The 24615-nt window shown below is 40.6% G+C and overlaps 1 long non-coding RNA gene across 1 annotated transcript in view; it reads right to left on the bottom strand.

Annotated features, from left to right (window-relative positions):
* LOC118353444 (uncharacterized) overlaps positions 1-15018 on the bottom strand; it is a 79728-nt gene extending 64710 nt beyond the window's left edge. Inside the window, exons 1-2 of the long non-coding RNA XR_007408857.1 lie at positions 14807-15018; positions 9326-9385 (exon numbers count right to left, since the gene is read on the bottom strand). This is a non-coding gene — a long non-coding RNA (uncharacterized LOC118353444). The remainder of the gene's footprint in view (positions 1-9325; positions 9386-14806) is intronic.
* Between the last annotated feature and the right edge of the window lie 9597 nt (positions 15019-24615).

Here is a 24615-nt window from a genome sequence, read left to right as displayed (position 1 = left end):
TTGGATTTTGGATTAGATGCTTCAAACAATAGCTCAGCACTGGGTGCAGTATCTGGCATAACACTAGTAAACAATAAATATGTGCTAAATGAATAAATAAATTTTATTTTCATCTTCTTCTTGGGTTTATATGTTGCCTTTGCTAGAAAACCTCCAAAAGCTTCCATTATTATGGCATTCAGAAGAATGCTTAGATAAGAACTAATCCTAAAATGGCCATGAATGTTTTGCAGCACAGTAGAATAGAAGAAGCATTTAACTTGGGCAACTTGAGTCTAAGTACAGTCTAAGTCTAACTTGCCTTGATCATCTATGTAACATTTGGACAAATCGCTTCCTCTCTAGGTTGCTGCTTCCTCGGTGGTAGTTGAGGGGTCTGGGTCAGGAGGAATGTCAGGCTTGTTCTGGTTTAACAACCTCAGAGTCCATGTAAGCTCACAGAAGCTAACTCTAAGATTACCTTGAGCCCTGCCCAGGACATTCATTTAAGTAAAATTTCTACTCTGGTCTTAAAATATGACTTAGTAGGATTTTCCTTTCATCACCTGACATAAGTCATTTGAAGAGTCTTCTGTGACAATCAGAATGAATGTGGCTCCAAGCCCTTTCAAGGCCCTTAAAACTAAAGATGATGATTCTGTGACACCTACGTATCACCCATGGATTTTTTTTATCATACTGGGCATATGGTATGGTAATAATTATCTGTAAGGCCCTTTTACAGGAAACACCTGCTGATATGTAGGTCAGCCCAGCTGCTCTAAATATGAAACATTTCTGTACCTCTCCCTGTAGAGACAGAGAGATAATCAGGCCAGACTCTCGGCAAACCCTGAGGTCCACAACTTCCTTTTCATTCTCCCTTTCTTCCACCAGGGGTCTGCTGTCTCTCCCAGACTTCACATTTTATTTTCTTTCCAATAAAAGAGCAAAGGAACCACCATTAGCATGTGCACTTCTGCCAAATTCTATCAAGATTTAATATTCCTGGTCCTATTTGAGTTTTAGATTTTTTTCCCCATTAAAAGCAGCAAGTTGGTAGAGGTTTTTTTTTTTTTTTCTTGGTGGGAAGGTAGTGAGTGATAGGAAATCAATCAGAACATAACAGATTGTTTTAGATCTCTGTCACATGCTATCTCCTACAGCATACATTCCAAAGACACTGTGTGCATCTCCAGGACTGAGAATCCTATCCCAGCAACCCTGACTTCTTCCTCTTCTCCCACTTCTTGAAGTCAATTGTTTTCCTTTCAACTTCTTTCTCAAAGACTCCCAACTGTTCACAACCTGCCCCCAATGTTTCCCCCACTTTCCTGTGGCCTCACCGTTGGCCTAGGTGCCCCACTTTCTGTACTGTGGTACATCAATAGTCTCAGACCTTGGAGCTATTAGAGCTTTAAGGCCCCTAGAAAATATGCTTCTAGAATGTTATTATGCTAACTGTTAATAAATACTAAGTTAAATACTGGTTAGGAATGGAAAACATGGCAGCAACTCAAATGGAGAGTAGAAGCTGAAAGTAGATCAGACTCCTCAGGTGGGGTATGGAATAGGGCTAGGAGTAGGTACTGAATTAAATAGTGACCCCCCCAAAATTCATGACTACCCAGAACCTATGAATATGACCTTATTTGGAAATAGGGCCTTTGCTGATGTAATCAAGTTAAGATGAGGTTGTGCTGCATTAGGATGGGCCCCAATCCAATATGACTAGGGTCAGGAAAGAAGGCAACTGGGACACAGAACCGCACAGGAAGAACACCATGTGATGATGGAAGAGAGATGGGAGGGATGTAAGCCAAGGGGTGCCAAGGATTAGGAAGAGGCAAAGAAGAATCCTCCCCTAGAGGTTTCAGAGTGAGCACAGCCCAGCTGCCACTTCAATTCCAGAATTCTGACCTCCAGGACCATAAGAGAACAAATTTATGTTTTAAGCCACCAAGTGAACATTTGTCACAGCAGCCATAGGAAATGAATATAGGTTATCACAGGGATTAAGTGTTAGTGGACAAAGTGAAACCCTGAGGATCTCACCCTGTGCACAGGAGGATGAGGGATCTGGGACCAAAGATCCTGCAGTGTTGGAAGCAGATCCAAAACTTTGCCTACCGTCTGTGGATATCAGAGTAGGTCCCTGTGCGAAGGAAGATGATAACAGTGAGGACTATGATTGTTACTAAGATAAAAAGAGAAGGAACAGAGAGGGAAAAAAAAGAAAATAGTGGAGAAAAGCATGATTTTAGAGAAAAATAACCTTGTTAGTGACTCTATATTGATAACCAGAGTCAAGGTAGAATGAAGGGTAAAACCCAAAATCTGGCTCTTGTGGATAAAATATTAATTATGCAAACTGCTTACCATTGATACCTAATAGCTTTCAAGCATAATAACAATTATGTGTATCATTAAATGTTAGAATTAAAATTTGTAATAATTTTATCAAAACAGCAAACTTTGTGTAAACAGCCCTTAAATAGTGACTCCTGCCACATGGTCACTAGCTCACAACCTAAAAACAAAAAACAAAAACAAAAGCTAGGCAACTGCTTCATACCCCTCACATAAGTACAGAGAAAATATGGCATGATGGTTATGCTATTTATGGATTTTACCACCCAGGCATAGACTTAATAAGGATCTGGAGAAACGAAGCCCATTATCATGTATGAAAGCAAACGTTGAAGGAACACAAGTCCACAGTGGTGGGATATCCTTTTGATATAATATTCCTTGATTCAAATAAAAGTACGTGTTATGTGTTCAACAGAGAACCATTGAGCTTTCTTTGGCATTCCTCTGTCATGTGTGCTGCCCACGTTTTAACAAAGACTGTTTGTGCTGATGTGTGTTTGCTGGTTTGTACCCCAGTCCCACACATAAAATGTCTTGTGCTCCCACCAAGACTTAAGAAAAACACCCTACAAGCATCAGCACACAATCAAATGCACTTGAAGTTCAGCTGAACTTTGTCTTCCATTTGAGACCATGAACACAGTCTCACAGGCTTCCTCTCCCAAACACACCAGATTTTTTTTGTTTCATGATCAGTCTGGGTTTAAACAAAATACAATTTGTTTTGAGAGCTATTTGAAACTAAAATAGGAAGTCGTGTTACTGGTTTATTGGTCTATAACTAGGTTCTTTCCTGCAGAGAGATGTTTTCAACATTCAGTGTGAAACACACACAGCAGCACCCTTTCTAGGGATGGGGTGATGGTGCCCTCTTGAGGAAGAAGGAATAAGGCAGGGGGAAAAAATAAAGTTGAAGGAAGAAGCCACTGGAAAACAGGAAAGGAATATTTAAGTATTCAGGTGGGCAGCAAACCAGTCCCGTCTATCTGAAAGGACGACTTGGGTTGGCCAAAGATGTGGACAACAAGCTTTTTGCATTTTTTTTTCCCCAGAGCAAACTCACAAGTCTTTATTTGTAAGTAGAGTCTGCTTTGCTCCTGCTTTTTATTAACAGTGTGTTTTCCAAAGTAATGCCATTCTGATGAGGCCATGCCTCCCTTGCTTTTCTGTAGCTCACAGCCAAAACTGCTTTTTAATTATTGAATCCACACTGTCACCCTGACAGAGTAGCTGCCATCTGATCCCTTCTAGCCATCCTTGAGGATCGCAAATCTCAAAACGTGCTGGCTATTGTACCCTCCTCCTGCATTGCGGGCTCTGGCTTAATTAATCTAACTATACCCATTCAGTCATTTTCCCCTTTCCTTGCTATTCAGTTCTGCCAAGCTCCTCGTCATTTTTCTTACGATTCTTTGAACTCAGCCCAACTTTCTGCCTGATTCTGATTCCAGGAATGTGGGCTTTACGAATCTTTTTTTATACAGGACAAGTAATATGTTTAGCTAGCATCTCTACCCACAACCCCCCAAATATGAAATCCTTTTAAGAGTTTCCTTGAAAGAAAACTGGCTAATGAACAATCTCAGAAAATGGAACAGACTTCCAGAGCACTTTACCTGATTCATTCCAATAAGGTACAGGCAACATATAAGATTGGAACCCCAGAGAACGTTGCAGGATGAAATTTGTGACCCTTGGCACAAATGCAGACATAGAACCACCTGACTGTATTGCTCATCCCTAATTTACTACCTTGGGACTGGCCAAAATAAAGATGAACACCTGCTGGCTTCCAATGGCCAGTATACTCTGGTGGATCAGAGAACTGGTTTTAAAACTATGCTAAGAGTTTCTGACTACTTTCTCTGCCACTGTCCAGTTGCATAAATTTCAGTCAAGTTACTTAAGCTTTCTAGACCTCATCCTCTCATCCATAAAACAGGGTGGTCCGAGTGTCTTCCTGTGCTAGGAGAACCTGGATCAGTCCTGTGGACAAGAGGCCACACCTACTTTTTGACTATTTGCTATATGATCATTATCCCTACATCTTTGAACATATTGAATTTACAAAACTGTCTTGAGAAAAAGCGAGCTTAAATAACTCAATTTTAACAAATTAACACATTAGGTAAAACAAAAGTAAAACCGGGCACCTGACTGGCTCAGTCGGAAGAGCATGCAACTCTTGATCTCTAGGTTGTGCCACGTTGGGTGAAGCAATTACTTTAAAATCTTTAAGACTTTTTTTCTCAATAAAAATAAATTTTAAAAGAGCATAGAATGGCATATGATGTCCTGTAGCTTTGTCTCAAATTGTCACAAGGCCACTTTTGAATCCTGGCTACTGTGTAACAGCCCCTCCTCGGCACCCAGAGTTAGAAGCTGCAGCTTCCTCCATCAGCGTCAGTCGTCTTAGGTGTCAGAGGGAAGCAGGTCACCTCGAAGATGAGAAACTGAGACTGTCACAGCCTTGGTGCTTCTTCATAGACCAACACTTTTTCCTGATCTACTTAAGAGAGAATGGCTCTTGGGTCGGGGAGGAGGCAGGGACAGACTTCTACCTCCACTCAGAGCTTTGAAATACCTTCATCACTTGAGGAGAGAGATCTCAGCATAAGAGAACTGAAAGACCAGGCCAGGTAGTATTTGATTATTACATGATATGATCTTAAGTCAAAAATGGAGTTTACTTGGGGGAGAAAACCCTTCTGACTCTGTTATCTGTCTCAAAATTCTGAACCTCCTGTTCACTGTCCTATAAAAAGAACTTCCTTATCAGCTTGGGACCAGAAAGGCATGTGTTCCTTTTTCTGACCCCAAATTCCTCTGAAATCTTGCTCACAGGTAGCTCTGGGGATTAAACAAGCTAGTACTTGTGATGGGCTCAGGCCTGGGCCTGGGACGGACAGATCTCCATCACTATTCCTGGTGATCATTTCATCTTAGGCTCCTTGGCAAATGTTGCAGTGAGTGAAACAAAGGGCTGAGCTTAGCTGAGCTGACTTCCTGGGCCCCATGCTCGTGCAAGAGGAGGTGTCTGTCCCAGGAAGGGCCCTACAGATGCTGCAGGGACAGGATGTCTCTTTAAGTCTGGAAGAGATCACACAAGGACAGAAATGTTTCCCCCTGTTCTCATCATGTCAAGTCCACCTCTGTCCTGGTAGGACCTGTCTCAGCACAGGAATTCTTTGAGGACTCTCCCATTCCTACAGCCATGCTCTCTATGCTTGTCCCTATTCTATGTAACTTTAAGCCCTTCTTTTCTTCACAGGGCGAGAAGGAACACATTTTTAAATGTATCACAATGTCCTTTCCCAACACTCTGCAAACACCTGGAGAACCATGCATGGTAGTTATATACAAATTGATCATTTTATTGACTCAATTCAGGATTCTTAGAGAGGAGTTTCTGTGAATAAGATTTTCCCCCTTTTATTTATTTAAAGATTTTATTTATTCACTCATAAGACAGAGAGAGAGAAGCAGAGACACACACAGGCAGAGGGAGAAGCAGGCTCCATGCAGGGAGCCCGACGCGGGACTCGATCCTGGGTCTCCAGAATCACGCCCCAGGCTGAAGGCAGACACTTAACTGCTGAGCCACCCAGGGATCCCGTCCCCCTTTTAAATAAGGCAAAAAAAATTTTTTTTTCCAGGAGTCTGTGTGGCTCTGCCTTGAATTTTACGGAGGTTGAGAATGGTTGGGTTTTAATACAGTGTAAAGCTTTTTTTTCTCTCCTATTTGTGGATCTATCTTTGTGCATTGGGCTTATTGCTTGAAACGTTAGAAGACAGATTTAGCTGATAACAAACATCCAATTTTACTATACTTGACCTCTGTCATCTCACTATGCATTACTCTACTGTAGATCTGACTCATCTTGTGGGTGACTATAACAATATTTCAAGACATTAGAGACCATGAAAAGGCTACTTAGGGATAGCTTTGCTCTGTATCAGTGATACTTGAGGCAGGTAGCCAGGAGGAGCAGGACAACCACCTTCCAGAATATTTCCCAGGGTCTAACTGCTCCATGTTCCTCATAAAACCCACAAAAGCAACAGGGTTTTCCTTTTGCCTCAAGTGGCTCATCACCTTACATAGGCATTTCTGAGATTTAAAATGCAATCAAGTGTAATTGAAATTTTAACTTCTGCAATATGTGTGTGAATAAGGATGTGACAAGGGTAGGGCATGGTTTTGTGTGGTTTGGTTTTGTCTAGAGGATCTAGTGTTATTCTTTAATCCTCTCTCTGCTTCTATTATGTTAAAGCCAAAGATCCAATGTCTCAATTCACCCTGTAGAGTTGTCTACACTGACTCAGTTACTTTATAATTCCTATAACGTGGTCTCCTCATCACTTAAAGTATGAGTAATTACATGTATCCCATTCTGTGAAAATGTTTTTCAAGATTCGCCTTGTGTTTCTTAATGCTGGATAGCCAGAAAATAAAATCGGTGCTACCCAGAATCAAGTAGATACCATCAATTACAGATAATAACCAAAGCTAGAGAATCCTATTTTAATATTCTTTAAACTGAGTTCCAAATAGATTGTTCAGTCTGCAGCCACAGACTCCAAAATATGAACTGAATATGAAAACATTTTAACTTTCATGTTTTAATGATAAGAATGTTGTTGGCATTAATATTTGAACATTTCAGCATACCTAGTTCTGAAGCTATGTCATGGCAGGCTCAGAATCCACTGGCAGACTATAAATAAAATCTTTCTATAAATATACTTTATGCCAAACTACCAGCAGAATACATTTTTCATCTTCTAAACAGATGGTATAAGAGAAAAATCATGCATGTATATGATTAATCAAATGTGCTTTTGCTGATAGAATTTTCATTACCATTACCAGCATGGGTTTTATGAAATTTCTGCATGTTATATTTTCTTTTGAGAATTAGTTTATTTAAGAAAATGATTAATATAAATGAAGACACAAAGATGACAGGCCTTTATGTGTTTGGTTTCTCAGAGGTCTACTGGGCCTGAGACTTAAGGGGGTTTGGGGGGGCAAAGACAAAAGCAGGCAGCTCTTTCGAGCCTATGGCTGATCTACACGCTTAGGTTCTCACCTTTATTATCCCAGATCCTACCCCAATCCCCCACTGGTCATCTGTCAAAACTTCTCTTCTACTAAGAAGTTAGCTTTTGTCAAAGGCCTTACCCTCTCCATGCTTATGACCAGTCTGCGAGAGACTGAAAATAAGAGAGTTTACTGAAGAAAATGTCATGGCAAAGGCTTCTCGCATGTTATAAAATAGCACCAACAGTTACCATTTTATAGTCATTAAAAAAATGGGGAGGGGACTCCTCTAGACTTAGATCATTTGGATTCAAACCCAGCCAAATCACTATAACGAAGGAGGGTGGTTGCCCACTGCTCTTATCCATTCTTCTATTTCTCCTTGTGCAGGACACCACAAATTTTCATCTGGCCATATTACCATCTAGAATCAAAGACCCTTCCTAAAGCCACCCTGGGGGCTAGGTGAGGCCATGGGACTAGACCATGGCCTGGGAGTAAATTTGAGCCAGAATATAATTAAGGTAGATGGCTCAGTTTGCCTTTCTGCCTTCTGTCTTGCTTCTGGATTGTATAGTGTGTGTGTGATAGCTGGAATTCCAGGAAGCATTTTAGACCTTGGTATGGCCATGAGGATAGGAGTGGTGTGCTCAGATGGTGTGTAGAAATTTAAAACTGGAGTCCCCGAAATCACTGAGGAAGTTACCATATCAGCTCTAGTCTGCCTCTTGTTAGACTTCTTTTATGTGGGGAAAAGAAAATGAACCTTTATTTATTTAACATGCTGTCTGTGGGCCTTTTAACAAATTGCTTGACCTCTCAGCACATTAGTTTTCATATCTACAAAATGGAGATAATAATAGCACCTAACTCATCAGATTTTTGTGGGTGTTCAATTAGATAATACCTGCAATGTGCTGAGGCCTGGGACCTCTGCGTATAACAAGCCCTCTACCAACAGACTATTGTTGTTATTGAGGATGCCTGATATTTGAGTACCTAACAAGCAGTTTTACCATTAAAAAGGGACCTGGGAAGTTCCTCAGCATATTATTTTTTTAATGTTCTGAAATATGAATATGAATCATGCCCTCTGAGAAGCAATGAGTCATTTAGCAAGGCAGAGACTAGCATCTCCTCTGAGTAGGGCTTTGCTATTCTCTGCTCATGCAGTAACCCACTTGTGGTATGACTAAAACATTGTTTCTTCATGAAAACAACTCTGGAAGAAAAAAAAAAAAAAACAAATGCCAGTGCTAGTCACAGTAACAAAGAAAACATTAAGCCTAATAAGGTTAAAAAAAAATGAAGTTTCCCAATTAGAATATTGACATTTTGGCAATAGTTCTGATTTATGGCATAAATATACCTACTGTATGCTCCACGCAGAGGAAGCTATAGATGAGAGAGGGCATTTTAAATATGAGTATCTTCAAATGACTCTCACTGTCTCATTCATAAATGTGCATGACCTCCTGTTGCATACGTTCCACATGCACAATCCACAGGTAATAGAAGGACCAAAGGTAAAAAATTAAGGGGGAATGGAACCTGCAGAATCACAACAGTGGGCAGATCCTTTTATACCAAAAGAGCTCCAAGAGTGAGGAAACTATTTTATTCATATCCACCTACTCCCCTCGAAAGACTTAAGACTTTTTCATAATAAAAGACACAGGATTAGCAAAATCCTAGAATGACTGAGACAAGAATGAAAGGGAATAGCTGAGAGGGAAGAATAATTACAGGCAAATAGCTGAGTCCTGGTCTGGAGACCCCACTTTCTGGGATTTCTCCTGGATCACAGGTCATGCTTGGAAAAGTTCCACTTAGAGAAGAGGGAGGAGTGCCTGCTGTGTTAGATCTCCCCCACTTGCCCCCAGGACCCTCACCGTGCCCTCACCCTGCCCCATGCCCATGGAGGCTGACCTGTGGTCTGCATCTGCAGGTTCCCTGTCTTCTGGTTTCTGGTTAAGCCAGTGGTGACCCCTGGAAGAAGACCAGAGGAAGGGGAGAGACTGAGATCATAGTATTTATCCTCCAATTTCCTCCCCGTGAGGTTGCTTTGAATTGTCTGCATCCCTAGACCCAAGCTTACTATTCCTCTCAGAACAGCCTGTTCTACAGGACTCCTTTCAGGTTCTCTAGACTTCTACACCTTCCTTTTGAGTCTAAAGATGCCAGATTTAGCAAAGACACATATAGGAAAAGCAGACGAATCTGAATTTTTAAAAACCAACTTTTCAGTATACCTCATCCAATCTTCCACTAAGATTATTTTATTGTTTATCTGAAATTCAAATCTAACAGGGCATCCTGTATTTTATCTGGCAACCCTACCCTAAGGGTACTGTCAGCTGCTAACCCTAGGTTCCTGCTGGCTTCCCTACACCCTGCCCACGCCTTTGGAATGAGTCCCTTTGTCTATAAGCCATCCTTGAATTATTCTGATGTGACTTTGCCATCTGTTTTCCCTCAGGATCCTGATACAGTCCTCATATCCTTTAGTTTTTCCCTGTCAAGGTTATTTCCTCTCAACCATCTCTCATATGCTAATTTCTTTCAGAAGATTTTCACAAGGGTCCTATGGCAAATAACCCAATAAGATTGAATGGAGAGTCGTACTCTCCAGAAAATAGATAATGCAGAGTTGGGAATGAGGACATGCTAAGGAGCTCAATTTAGATTCTTGCATCATGTATCTTAGCTTGTCTTTCCCTGAAAGTAGAAGCCTGAGACAAAGGCTGACTTTCAGGTCACCTATTTCTGAATGTGGCCCCAGGGAGCAGGGATACAAGCTGGAGAAAGGGAAGAAGGGGAAGCCAATGTGAGAAAGTGCTATTGAATTGACTACTGGTGATTGGTATTTGATCCCACCAAAACCTTATGAATCCTCATCAATATGACTCAGACCATCTATCCAAGGATTCAGAGAGGGGAAACACCTATCAGGGGAGTCTGTTCTCTGTCAGGGAGCAAGAATTTCCTATCCCCTTCAAGGTCATTCTAGCCAGACTAAGAATCAGAGTGACATGAGACCTTAACAGAGAAAAATCAAATTTAATTTTGTATATATGAGGAATCCACACAGACATGGAAATTCCAAAGACAGGTGAAATGAGGTATATGTGTCATTCTGGACTAAGGAGACAGGTTCTGGGACTTCAAAGGGAAGAAGATCATTCACAGGAAGATGAAAGAATAAATGTTTGGTAAACAAAGGTATTCTGGGCCACTCAAACAATGGGACATAAAGGACTTTGATCAAACAGGCCTCGCTAGATCCCTCCCTGTCTACCATACCTAGTTCACATTATGATGTAGTTATCTGTGGTGATAGTGGTCTTGGAGCAGGTCCTCTACCTAAATTCTTTTAGCCCGTTGTTAGGGAGGGGTAAAGAGATTTCCCTGGATCTGCTGGGTATTGATTGCTTTTTAATTTATAATAATCTTCATGCCTAAATGGCCCATCTTGAGATAGACTGCCTTGGCCTCCATCCCCACAGTGGTCAAGAGTGGTTTTATACATGCCCTGCATCTCCAGTTTAAACATCAGGGAGTACAGAGCCAGTTCTTGAGATTTCCATGCTGCAACATTAGAGAGGACTCGAGGCACACAATGGGAAGTATTTGGCACAAGCCTGAAGTACAGTGCTGCCTAGTACTGTCCAGTTGTGACTCTCTGAAAGAATCAAAGCTCCCACAACATGGTTGAAGACAAGAAGATTTTGAAGGGGGCCAAGATGTCTCCCATACCCAATGAAGGCCAATCTAATTTTATAGGAAGGTGAGCTACAAGTTTATCCAGCCATGTGCCAAGACATCAATGAAGATAATCAAACGCTAATGCTATTGAGGAAGCATGTCCTTCCTAAAACGAGATTGCTGGAGGAGTTGCCACAGTTGCCAGCAACTGGAAGTCAGACATTCAAGCACAGAATACGCTTGGGTAGAGCTTAATTCATGAGAGGAGCCAAACCAAACTCCTCTTTGAAACTACTATATGTCTATAGCAAATAGTTATGACAGGCCATGGGGGCTGTCCATAGAAAGTCCACAAGTAGACATACATGGGAAATTCATGGCTTCTCCAACACAGCTGCAATTAAGAGGTGATTACTCCAATTTGGTGCAATAAGAATTTCATGGCTTAGAGTCTCTATTAGTTCTGAGTAGCAGAAGTATTGCTTTGTATGGAAACATGACAGAATTGATACTTCTATGCCCTGGTGAGCATCTCATTCCACCCACACAGCCAAGACCACCAACCTCAGGTCTGTTTCCATGGTAAACTTGGGTGGGACAGAGAAACATACCAAATCACCTCCATCCTTCCCTTGTTTGGGTAAGAACACTTCTGAGAAATCAGCCTTGAATTCATCTAAGTCGTCACTCTTATTCATCCTTGAACCCAAACCACTCTACATGGTCTGGTCTAATAGAAAGACCAAGCACTAAGTAGGTGGGCAGAAGATTCAATGGTTAGGTATGGGTGTAACTAGAGAGCATCCCCAAGATAATGGAACTTATTCATAAATAACACCATAACTCACAGGGCTGTCTGCAGGAGTGACCACAGATGACCCTCATATTCTATCTTAGAATATAATTCCGCCCCACATAGTGAGCCAGAATTGGGCTTCTAATCATACGCAGTGTAAGCTGTATGTTAGTTCAGACTATTATCATCATGGGTATAATTCAACTTTTCACTTTGTGGCAAATAAAGAAACCTAAGCAATATTTTCAGTATTTTTCTTCTCCATGTGAAATGTAGTAGTGTGAAATACAATAATTTAAAACTATTCCTCTATTCCCGATAGTGCAGCATTTCAAACTTCATTCTTTCTTTTGTGTCTACAAAAAAAATCCTTGAAAAATGATTAAAATTAACACTTTTAATAAGACGGGAGCATAGAAAACAGGGGCTTTAAAATATTTTGTTTTTCACATTCTTCCACCATTCAGAGTAGCTGGAAGATGTGTTAGCCATCAACCCACATGACATTGAAGACTTGGAAAAAAAAAAAAATTAAGTCCTTTCTTTATCTTAGACCCTGCTCCAGAGCATATTACCCTTTGACCTACCAGTAGGATTATACTCAAATCACATACACAGTTTCACTTAAATTGTTGTAGTTAAGTAATAAGTCTACAACAATTAAGACTGTATTTCATCTGCAAAAAAAAAAAAATCAATTTGATCCAACCTTTCCTTTTCATCAATATGTCAACAGATTGTTCCTCTAAAAACTGCATAACCTGTAAGGCATTTGAATGAACCATGAATGGGGACACCTGCATATTCTAAGGGCTAAATACACCCCTGAGTGTGATGGGCAATGTATATCATTATTTCAAGGCATCAAAGACCTCATACTTCCTCCAAATGCTCTCAGGTCATATATACTTTGCTGGGCAATCATGTAGGTGAGATATTCAGATATTCTGGCCCCCCTATCATCTGTGCTACATACAAAAGCCTTATTCTTTTATAAGCCTAGAGCTGTGCAGTAATAAAAATGGTAGACAGGGGTGCCTGGGTGGCTCAGTCGGTTAAGTGTCTAACACTTGATTTTTGGCTCAGGTCATAATCTCAGGGTGATGAGATCGAGCCTCATTCAGGTTCTAAGCATGGAGCTTATTGAAGATTCTCTCTCTCTCTCTCTCTCTCTCTCTCTCTCTCTCTCTCTCTCCCCACCCCCTCCTGCCCCATCCCTTCCTCCATTCTCTGAAAATAAAGGTGGGGGGCAGAGAAACTTGTTAAGCTAAGAACTGGTCAAAGCAGAGAGGTAGGAGTGACTGGTGAATAAATTACTATTAGAATTGGTGTTAACAGTAAAAGGTGTTTTGACTCTTTAATAAAAAGTTATGCAACCTGATAGTTGCTGAAGGGAATTTAAGAGATTGATGATGACTTGGTTTATGCCCAGTGAGGACCGAATGTTGAGCCGAGAAGCAACACTTGACATCTTCCATCAAAACGTCTGACTCCAGGGACCCAATGAGTCGTTAGCACAGGGTATGAAAGCTGCAGCCACGTGCCTTTCCTTTTTGCTGCATGGTAACCAAAAAAGGGACTTAGGTTTGGAGGACCACGGAGGAAGTTACGTACAGGAATTCACTTGTGATTTCCAGCCTCAGTTACAACATATATAGACTTTGGAAGTCATCACTACTGTTCTTCTGACAAGAAAATACTATAAACATTGAAAATTAATGACTTTTCTCAGGCTTATCAGGGAATTTAGGTTGAAAGCAAACTGGCACCTTGAAATCTGTAGAGATGGGGGCCTCTCCTGTTCTTGGTAGCTGAATCAGCCAAGAACAGGAGTTGCTGGAGCCATAAGTTGACAGGTACACTTACATGGTAATTTTGGTGGATTGCTAGAAGCTGAGTGTGGAGTAATGTGAGAATGGAAAAACTCCAGAGGTCCTAGTCATAGAAGGGGCTTCCACACCTTGATGGGCTTTCCTTCCAGGAACGTACCAGATTGTCATGATGAAATCTGAGAAAGATGTTCTCTGGCTTTGGGGAGGGGAATGGTCATTATTGCGAATCCATCAGAACCTTCTCTGTAACAAAGATCTATTCTCTAAGGGGAAAAAAAGCTTTGCCAGAGCCTTATCCCAGCTGGGGGAAGGGCATTCCTTCCATTCCAGACCTCTCCAGCCTTTCTGTCTCATTTAAAAGAGAAAATACAAAGTCAACAGGGGTCAGAGCTTCAAGATCAAAATAGATTGGAAAGGAGTAAATTGCAGGGAAATAAAAGCTATACTTCTGATGAAACACTTGTGAAGGTCATAGTTCCGCAACAAAGCCCACTAAAAGCCTGATATTTAATGAGATGTTTTTAATTTTTTTTTTTTTTTTTTTTTTAGTTCTTTTTAAAATTCCAGTTTGCAGTGTACTATTAACTTCAGGTGTAGAATTTCGTGATCACTTACATTTAACATCCGGTGCTCATTACAAGTGCCCCCCTTAATCCCCATCGCCTATTTAATCCATCTCCCTACCCACCCACCAACCTTCCTTCCAGTAACCTTCAGTTTGTTCTCTACAGTTAAGTCTGTTCCTTGGTTTGCCTCTCCCCACCCCCCATGTTCTTTTGTTTTGTTTCTTAAATTCCACATATGAGTGAAATCATATGGTGTTTGTCTTTCTCTGACTTATTTCCCTTAGCATAACATTCTGTCCCCATCCACATCATTGCAAATAGCAAGATTTTATTCTTTTTTATGGTTAAGTAATAGTTCATTGTATATATAATGGACCATTATTTATATATTAACACATAAATAATTTACTTATATATATTTATATATATTTAGAATTTATATATTAAAATGTTATGATAAATAACATTTATATATTAATATATATATAAATACACACACATACATACATACCACAGCTTCTTTATCCATTCCTCAGGCGATAGACTTGTGCTTTTTCCATAATTGGGCTATTGTTAATAATGCTGCTATAAATATCAGGGTGCATGTATTCCTTCATATCAGTATTTTTATATCCCTTGGGTAAATGCCTAGCAGTGTGATTGCTAAATTGTAGAGTAGTTCTATTTTTAACTTTCTAAGGAAATTTCATACTATTTTCCAGAGTGGCTGTACCAGTTTGCTTTCCCAGCAACAGTGTAAGAGGGTTCCCCTTTCTCTGCGTCCTCACCAACAACTGTTGTTTCCCGTGTTGTTCATTTTAGTCACTCTGACTGGTTGTATTTCCCTGACAATGAGTGATGTTGAGCATCTTTTCATGCCATCTGTATATCTTCTTTGGAAAAATGTCTATTCATGTCTTCTGCCCATTTTTAAAACTAGATTATTTGTTTTTTGGGGGTATTAAGTTTTATAAGTTCTTTATATATTTTGGATACTAACCCTTCATCAGCTATGTCATTTGCCTTCTGTAGGTTGTATTTTAGCTTTGTTGATTATTTCCTTTGCTGTGTAGCAGCTTTTTGTTTTGATGAAATCTCAATAGTTTATCTTTGCTTTTATTTCCCTTGCCTTGGGAGACCTATCTAGTAAGAAGTTTGCTGATGTCAAAGAGGTTACTGTATTCTCCATTAGGATTTTGATGGTTTCCTTTCTCCCATTTAGGTCTTTAATCTATTTTTAATTTCTTTTTGTGTATGCAGGAATAAAGTGGTCCAGATTCATTCTTTTGCATGTTTCTATCCAACCATTTCTACCATTTCTTAAAGACTGTCTTTTTTCCACTGGATATTCTTTCCTGATTTGTCAACGATTAATTGACCATATAGTTGTGGGTTCATTTCTGGGTTTTCTATTTGTCTCACTCATCTAGGTGTCTGTTTTTATGTCAGTACAATACTGTCTTGATCACTACAGCTTTGTAGTTAGAAAACTGGATTTTGTAATTAGGGGGTGTTCTCCCCTTCTCCCACGTCTTGACACCACACCAGCAGTAGATAACAGCTGAAGAAGTTTTAAGACCCAGATTCTTCCTGAGGAGGAATACTTTGGGAATTCCAAAGTATCTACTCCTAGAGAAGCTGTATAGCGGCATAGAGCCTGATTCCTAGCAGCAAATGCTATGGCATCTACCTATCATGTGGTTCTGTAGGAGGGCTTGACACCCAGAATACATCACTGCAATAAGTCACAATAGAGAGGAAAAGCAGAACCACGCCTGACAATTTTGCCCATGTCTACTCTCCTGTAAGTAAGCCTGGGCTTCCCTGGTACAAAGGTTTTTAGACACGAAGTTGCTGGCTGTCGTATATTGCTGACAGAACTTCCATGATGTTAGTGGACTTACTAGATGAGTCACTGAAGAATCTTTGTCCCCTGCTTGCCGTAGCTCAACATTAGTCTCAAGAGATGCCTGTAAGATTAACCATTCTTTATAGATGATTCAATTAATCTAGATTGCTGACCTCAGCAGTCCAAACTGGTTCATGATGGAAGGTTCTAAAGACTTCTTTCTAGATTTGCAGAAGCAAGATGCTATAGATCTAGCACAAAATGCTGAATTTGCAAATGCTATCAATTTGCAACTGTACAATACTCAGAGCAGCTATCTATGTTTAATGTACAAGCACAGCAGTAAATGGTAACCTTGGTGTTCTCAGCAGGAAGAAAATACTAAGATCCTTCATCCAATCTTTAGAATGTGCACTACTACATATGCACATTAGCCAATTCTACTAGTCAAACTCCTCTCAGTTTCAAGCAATAGAAACTCAACTCAAGGGCACCTGGATGACCCAGTGGTTGAGCATCTGCCTTTGGCTTAGGTCGTGATCCCAGGGTCCTGGGATTGAGTCCCATATCAGGCTCTCCATGAGGAGCCTGCTTCTCCCTCTTGCCTATGTCTCTGCCTTTCTCTGTGTCTCTTATGAGTAAATAAATAAAATCTTAAAAAAATAAAGAAGTTTTAAAAAAAAACACCTCAATTCAAAATAGCTTAAAGGGAAAGGGGAATTTATTATTGGCTTGTGTAACTAAGAAGTTAAGTATGTAAATTGTTTCAGAAATAACTAGGGCTTAAATGCAATCATTAAGTCTAGGCCTATTCGTCTCTTATTTCTCTTTCTCCCTCTCTTGCCATTGTTTCTTTCTAATTCTTTTTGTAGATGTTCTCCTTTAATTTGGTGATAAAAGTAGCTACTGTAATCCTCATCCTAGAACATTCTAGTATGAAACTCCCAACAGAAAGAGCCAGTTATTTTTTCCCAGAGTCCAAATAATAATCTCAGAAGGACTCTGAAGGACTTGCTTGGTCATGTGTCCACTCCTTGGACCAATCACTAGTTCTAGGAGTACTACGACTAGCCATCCCTGTGGCCAGAGAGTGCTGTGACCAATAACTCCATCAGCACCCTTAAGAAATAGGAAGGATTACTTTCCCCAAGAAAAGGAGGGGTTGTTGCTAGAAACCATATTCTACTACATTTCACCCTTTGATTTCTCACATACACATTTAATCTTGATCTAATACACATAATTCCAAAGGTGTACCCACCTGAGCCTTTGATCACCTTCTCCCTAAAGACAGACCTAAAACCACACCCTCGTCCAGCAACTTGGAATCATGCACATAACTCTAACTAGGTTCAGATATAACTTCTCCCAATGGTGAAGCCTAGGGCTAAATGATAAAGTCAACCATCCTCAACATACCCAATAAAGAATAGTAGAGACAGAATAGCAATGGAAATCCTCACTTGATAAGTAGAGAAAAAGAAAGTATACAATGCTGTGTGCTATATACTACTAGATAGAAAACCCAGACTGTATCTCCCTAAGGTTGGATGCGTTCTGAAGGAAGCCAGTCCCATCCCTAGTCTTGCTTACAAGGAGGCTTTCCCCTGAACATTGAATTCCAAGTCTCTCCTTGAGAGAGAAGTAGGGGGATTTACTTGGGGTCTCTTTAGCAGCTCAATTCCTAAGGCACAGCTATGTGGGCCCTGGTAATTGCCCTAAGGAGTGGAGCCTCACGGCCCTTCTTAGATCTGGAGTTTCTCAGAGCATAACTCCTTAAAGTTCTAGTAAGCTGTTAATAGAATCAATATTCTGGAGAACTCCTCCATTAGCTCAGAACCGATGCCAGAAATCTTAGCTAGTAAAAATTTATAAAACCTAATTCTGGCTTTCAGCTTCTGTCTCTTAGCAACAAGCTTTGGTCTTCTGCCCATGACCCTAGCTCTTTGTTATATGTCCATCTTGGTCTCTGTTGTAGGACTATATGATACAATAAATTGGGGTGGTGAGGCAAAGCTAATCTATCCCTAAGCACCAGGCCATATCCCATTGGATGAAGCTTCAGTCCAGGAGTAATTATTACCTTTAGTTAGCAAGGGTGACACAGAGCTGGTAGTGTTTAGGACAGGTTCCCATATTCTCTGGCCTTTCTCTGGTTTCAAAATAATCTCCTGTCTTTCCTTACACTAAACTGAGTATAAGACAGATATTTTATCACTTGCAATTTCACAAAGACATGATTATGTGACCCTTAGTGGTCTTGGCATTCGGACTATCAACAGATACATACTGTGCTCTCTGCTTTCAACCCACCAACCTGTCCCTTTCTTTCAGGGCAATAGTGAATACTTCAGAAGTAATCAACACCCTCCATCATTCTGATTTCTCTAGTAAATCCTCTGAGACTTCAGGCTTCGTTGGTTTATAGTCTGAAACCTAAAATCCCAAAGATGATAATGAGCCAGTAGCACATAGCAAAGATCTGATCTTCCCATTTGGAGATAGAAGACTTATCATAATCCCTTACTTCACCTCCACTCAAATAATTCCACAATCATCAGAAATGCCCTCCTTCTAGGTACCAGTTTCTTTGTTGACCAAATCCCTTTTGCTGGCAAATGACAGAAATCTAATGCAAACTACCTTAAATAAAAAAGGGAATTTACTAGCTCCCATAATATGGGTAGAGGAAGATTCTGCCACAATCCGATCTGGGGAGCAGTGAAGTTCTCACATCTCCACCTCTCAGCTCTGCTTCCCTTTGAGAGTTGGTCTCATTCTCTCCTGGAAGATGGCCACCTCCTATGTGGTAGGGAGAAGCCCTTGGCAACCCCAAACTTATGGTGTTGAGGAGCCGGTATCTCAGCAGAATGAGAATCACCTTTCTCACAGCATCTAGTTATCTTTTCTATGAAGATCTCTGATTCACTCTGACTGGTCACATACCCAACTCATAAATTCACGCCTGTTTCCAGGTTAGTGGCTTACAATAAAGTGATAGGCCTGAGCTATAAACCATCCACCACCACCCCCCCACACACACACACACAACTGGCGGAGGGATAGAAGTTTGTGACTGGAAACCCCCTACCACTGCATGGAGTGGGGTGGAGCAATCCTCTAAGGGAGAGAGTCCTCCAAAAACCCTGTGACTAGAATAAGGAGGGAGGGGTACAAGGAAGACAAAAATGACACCAGTTCCCCTACACTGACTTCCCTGCCTCTTGTGGCTGAGATTCCTAAATCTACACATACCCTGCCTTGTTTGAGAACCTGAAGGATCCACAAAGTTTATCAGTGAATTAAAAAAAAAAAAAAAAACCAAAATAAAAAAGACTGTGTTATTCACAAAGACGTCTAATGTAGATATTCATACTTGAAGACTCCAGGGAGAGTGACCCCTCAGACCACCACAGCAGGACCTAGGAGGGTCTGGACATACTTCTACATGCCTCTTAGATTTCTCAGAGGTGGCCTTCCCTCTTCCTACCATCTTGGCCAAACACAGGGACTGCATGTTGAGCCTTGCAGCTCTAGCTAGATGCTCTGCTTCTATTTGAGGAGCCAAAGTTAAGGAGCATTTACCAGATTAGTTTCTGTGAGCAGGACTGGATTTAGCAGATTATCACACTAGAGGTGAAGTAGCAGAGGGATAGATTTTATTACAACAAAGGGCACTCAAAGATTGTAGTAGAGCACATGGCACTGACTACCAAATCCAGAAAAGGGCTGGAAGGTGACAAGAGGCAAATCAGAACAAGCGGTTCAGGACTAGGGACATAAATGACACTGAAGTCCAGAGATGTGCTTTCATGAGGTTCTTGAAAACCCCTGAGGAGGTTAGGCGTGAAGTGAAAGGAACTGGAGGTAAACGTAGGACAATGGATTATGCATAGAAGTCATTTACTAAGTGCCCAGTTGTTTTACACTGTAAGGCTTTTTATGCATATTTTATAGATTGCGATTTTCAAATGAAGAAAATGTTTCTTGCATAATGGTCTAGGATATTTTTGCCTCAAGGCTATTATATTGCTTATTTTTATATAATTGACTTTCTAAATTTCATAGTGGTAATTGTTTTTAGAACACAGGGAGCTTTATAGAACATTCAATTCAGCATTTTTTCACTAGTCTTTTTTTTTTTTATCACTAAAATGCTTTTCTGTCCACCAAATAAAATCTCACAAGAGATTTCAATCTGTAAGATAATGTCATTCATTCAACAATTATGTATGTTCCTGACACATACGAAATCCCCTTCTGTCACAGCCTTGGGTTCCAGAGAGTCTGGCGATCTTTCACACAGCCCTAATCTAGGCTCCCTTCCTCATTCTGAATGAGGACACTGAGGTCAGAGGACAAGCTATTCACTTAACATTTTACAACTTAAGTTAAATACTAACATATAACAACTTAAGTATCAGAAAGTTTAATTTCATCTGTTACTTTTGTCTTCCTTTAGATCAAAAGAACATCACCAGTTGTCCACCTACCTCTTATTCCAAAAAAAAAAAAAAAAAAACCAAAACTATTCCTCCTACATCTGCCTTCAGAATTCTTTTGCTTTGAGTGGAAGAACACACCAACTTTTTTCTTTTTTGGTACTCCCCTTATACTGTCATTTTGCTTCTTGAAGGAAATCTTATGTGGGAGGATGAGAGTGGAGTAAAGTTGGCAGAATTAAAGCAAAGGATGGTCCCTGTGGTGAAGCAGAGGTCTTGGTGTGGAAGAACTGGATGTGCAGAGATGTGATCATGATAAAATTATCAGGAAAGAAAGCCTAAAAGTTGAAGGTCAAAAGGAGAAAAAGCCACTCACTGAAGATTCTGCATAAATAACCAGAGTTTCAGGGAGGGAGGAACACGGTCAAAGAGGGCAAGTTGTAGAGGCCATAGGGTGACTTAAAATTGTATAATAACGACATTTCCATAGGGGCACATTTTCTTCATGGACAGCCTCTCGTCTTGCTGCCTTATTAATCGAAAGACCACAATTACTAGTCAAATTTGAGATGAATCCATGACATTGAAATGGAATATGATGTAATTCAAAATACATTAACTGAGCACTTACCATGTGGCAGGTACAATGATCAACACTGAGGGTCTAGAGGATTAAGAGTTACATCCCAGGAGTGCACTGGTCTCCCAGGAGCACTCTCTCTAGAGAGGGTAAAGACCCATACGCAAACAAATATAACATGGATTCATTCATTGATCAGTATGTACGCAGTGCGTACTCTGAGCCAGGCACTGGGCTGGGCAACTGGAAATTCAGGCCCACAACAGAAACATTTCTTCAACTCCAGGCATATGTAGTTACAGGTTAAAGAGCCAATCAAATAATTACAGAAACAACTATAGAATTACCTCTACTCTAGGGCTATGAAGGTGAGGCCTAGGGAGCTATGAAAGCCTGATTTATCTTTATCCTAAGAGTAATAGGGAGCCATAAATCCTCTATAAAATTTCTATGTAAGAAGTTCTGTGGGTACAAAGAAGAAGTAATTAATTCTTCCTGAGAGGGGGTGATATGTGGGGGGGTGGAAAAGACATTTGGGCTGGAGGGATCCCTGGGTGGCTCAGCGGTTTGGCGCCTGCCTTTGGCCCAGGGCAATCCTGGAGTCCCGGGATCATGTCCGCGTTGGGCTCCTTGCATGGAGCCTGCTTCTCCCTCTGCCTGTGTCTCTGCTTCTCTCTCTCTCTCTCTCTCTCTCTCTCTCTCAATCTCTCTCGAATAAATAAATAAATAAATCTTTCATTAAAAAAAAAAAGACATTTGGGCTGGGCCTTGACAAAGGAGTAGATATTTTTCTAGGTGGTAAACTAGATAAAGCTGTCCCAGAGAATGCCAATGGTATGGAAAAAAAAGGAAAAGAAGGGATGGGAAATTAGCTATGTTTGAGAAACATGGGGCAGGACATGTGATATTCTGGTTGAGTTGGCAAGTGGTTGGGAAGGCTTGGGAGTTGCTGAAAGAAGGAACCAAATGATGTCAATAAACCAAACTTGGGCAGTTGAGGCATATGTCAAAAATGTAGAGAAGAGAAGGAGGAACAGATGAAGAAGAAGACAAAGCCAGCTGGCCCAAAGAGGCATTGAATTGGAGTCCTAATTTTTTTTTATTCCTGCTAGGAATTGTCTTCTCTACACTCTCTAGGAAGCCAGAGGGGTACAATTGCCTGAACTATCAGAATAAGTTACTTGCGCTCAGAATGTGGCTCTGGCTCTAGACCTCAGAACGCCAAGCTCCCAGCAAGCTACATCCTCATTTCTTCACCATACAACCATTCTCTCAGACCCTTTGCCTTGATCCCAGCATTTGGCTGCCCAGATTCTTTACTAGGGTTTTCTTGATTCCATGTTATATGGACTCTGCCTTTTTACTCTCAAGTTGCCCACTGTGTTTTTTGTGTTTAGTTTTTTTGACTTCCTATAGCTTGACTTCCCAGGCTCCTTGCCTTTCATTTTCTCACCGCCAAATCTGACCCCTTTGAGCCTTGGGACCTGTCCATACCTATGGACCCTGTCAATGCCCTCTCCACTACTTCCCCTGCCAGTTTCCCAACTTGGTTCTTCCTAGTTAACTTTCTTTTTTGCCACAAGGACCCTGCCATATGGTGCTATGGTAGAAATCACCTAAAATAAGAGCCACCTCTGATTCTTAGGACTTTCTGGAAATTCCACTGCTACCCCATTCAACTCTGCTCTTTAGACCATCCAAGAGAATGTAGTACTGACACATTTCATACATGAATTGACACCATGCAGTAGTCTCCCCAGAACCCAGTCAATGACTAAATCAAACAGAAACCTGACACTGGCATATATTTCTCTGCACCAGCTTCATGATTCTTGGAAACTGAGCTAAGCTGAATACTTTCTTTTTAAAATAAAATGGGGCCCTATTGGGTTTAAGATTAAGTAACATGCTTAGCTCATTGACTGACACACAGCACTTATTGAGGGATTGCTACTATTAAATTTTTGGCAGTAAAAATATATATTTGTGACTGGGGTGCCTCGATTAGGATTGTGGGTTTTATCATGAAAGCAAGAGCAAGCCAATGACCAGCTCCAAAAGTGTGATTGAATTTGCATACTGAAAAGAAATATCCCTTCAGCTAAGGTGTCAAGGTGTCAAGAAGGGGGTGGGACACACAACATTATAACGTGAGAAATTTCCAGTTATAGCTAGATTATTCTCTTAAAAGAGGGAGCATGGGTGGTTTGATGATTTGCAAGTAAGAATTGCTTTTCTGCATCATGGAAAAGTCATTTGAACTCTATCTGGTCTATGGAAAATAAAGAAGAAAAAAATACTTGTATTTCACCGAATACCTTTTATCTTAATGTTTCTCTTTCAGCAAAATGCAGATGAATTTGCATAAAAGTTTACGCACACACAGTTCTGGTGACCTACTGACTCAACTTGTTTTTCAGCTTGACTTATTTTCCACACATGAAACGTTTTAGCTCAGATAGCAGACAGGTTGTAATAAAGCATCTTGTTTGAAATACAATATCACTAATCAAAATTATTTGGAAGTAAATTAAGTATTTTCAAAAATTGAAAACTGATAATCCAGCTGTTGGTTTGGTTACCCATAAAATAGGGTTATTTCTAACCTCGTTTTATGTGTGGCTCAGTCGGCTAAGCATCTGCCTTTGGCTCAGGTCATGATCCCAGAGTCCTAGGATAGAGCCCCCCCATCCAGCTCCCTGCTCCATGGGGAGCCTGGTTCTCCCTCTCCCTCTGCCTGCTGCTCCCCCTACTTGTGCTGTCTCTATTTATTTATTATTTAATATTTTTTAAATTGGAGTTCGATTTGCCAACATATAGCATAACACCCAGTGCTCATCCCGTCAAGTGCCCCCCATCAGTGCCTGTCACCCAGTCACCCCATCCCCTTCCCACCTCCCCTTCCACCACCCCTAGTTTGTTTCCCAGAGTTAGGAGTCTCTCATGTGCTCTCTCTCTTTATCAATAAAATCTTTTAAAAAATTTAAGGAGTCTAAAAAGTTATCTATCTTCCTTCTAATGATACAAAAACTTACAAGATTTAAAAAGTAGTTCTCAACCAGGAAGGTTTTCCCTCTAGGGGATATTTGACAGTGCCTAGAGGTGGTTTTGGTTGTCACAGATAGAAAGTGGGGAGGTTGCTACCGACAACTAGTATGGACGGGTCAGGGATGCTGTTAAACATCCTACAATACACACATTAGACCTCTGCCCAGCAAAGAGCTATCCAAACCAAAATGTTAATAGTGTTAATGGGATAGAAAAACCCTGGTCTAGAATGTTAATCCATAAATTTCCTTCAACTCTGCTTGTTCTTCGTAATGCTATAAAGTCCTACTTTTTTTTCTTTGTTGTTGTTTTCTTCTCTTTACTTTTTTTTTTTTTTTTTGCCTCCCCGTCCTTCCTTTCCTCCTCCCCCTTCTTCCTCCTCCTTCTTTGTCTTTGCTGAC

The sequence above is a fragment of the Canis lupus genome, chromosome 37, assembly GCF_003254725.2.
Source record: "Canis lupus dingo isolate Sandy chromosome 37, ASM325472v2, whole genome shotgun sequence".
Lineage (NCBI taxonomy): Eukaryota > Metazoa > Chordata > Mammalia > Carnivora > Canidae > Canis > Canis lupus.
This window is presented reverse-complemented; position numbering and strand designations above follow the sequence as displayed.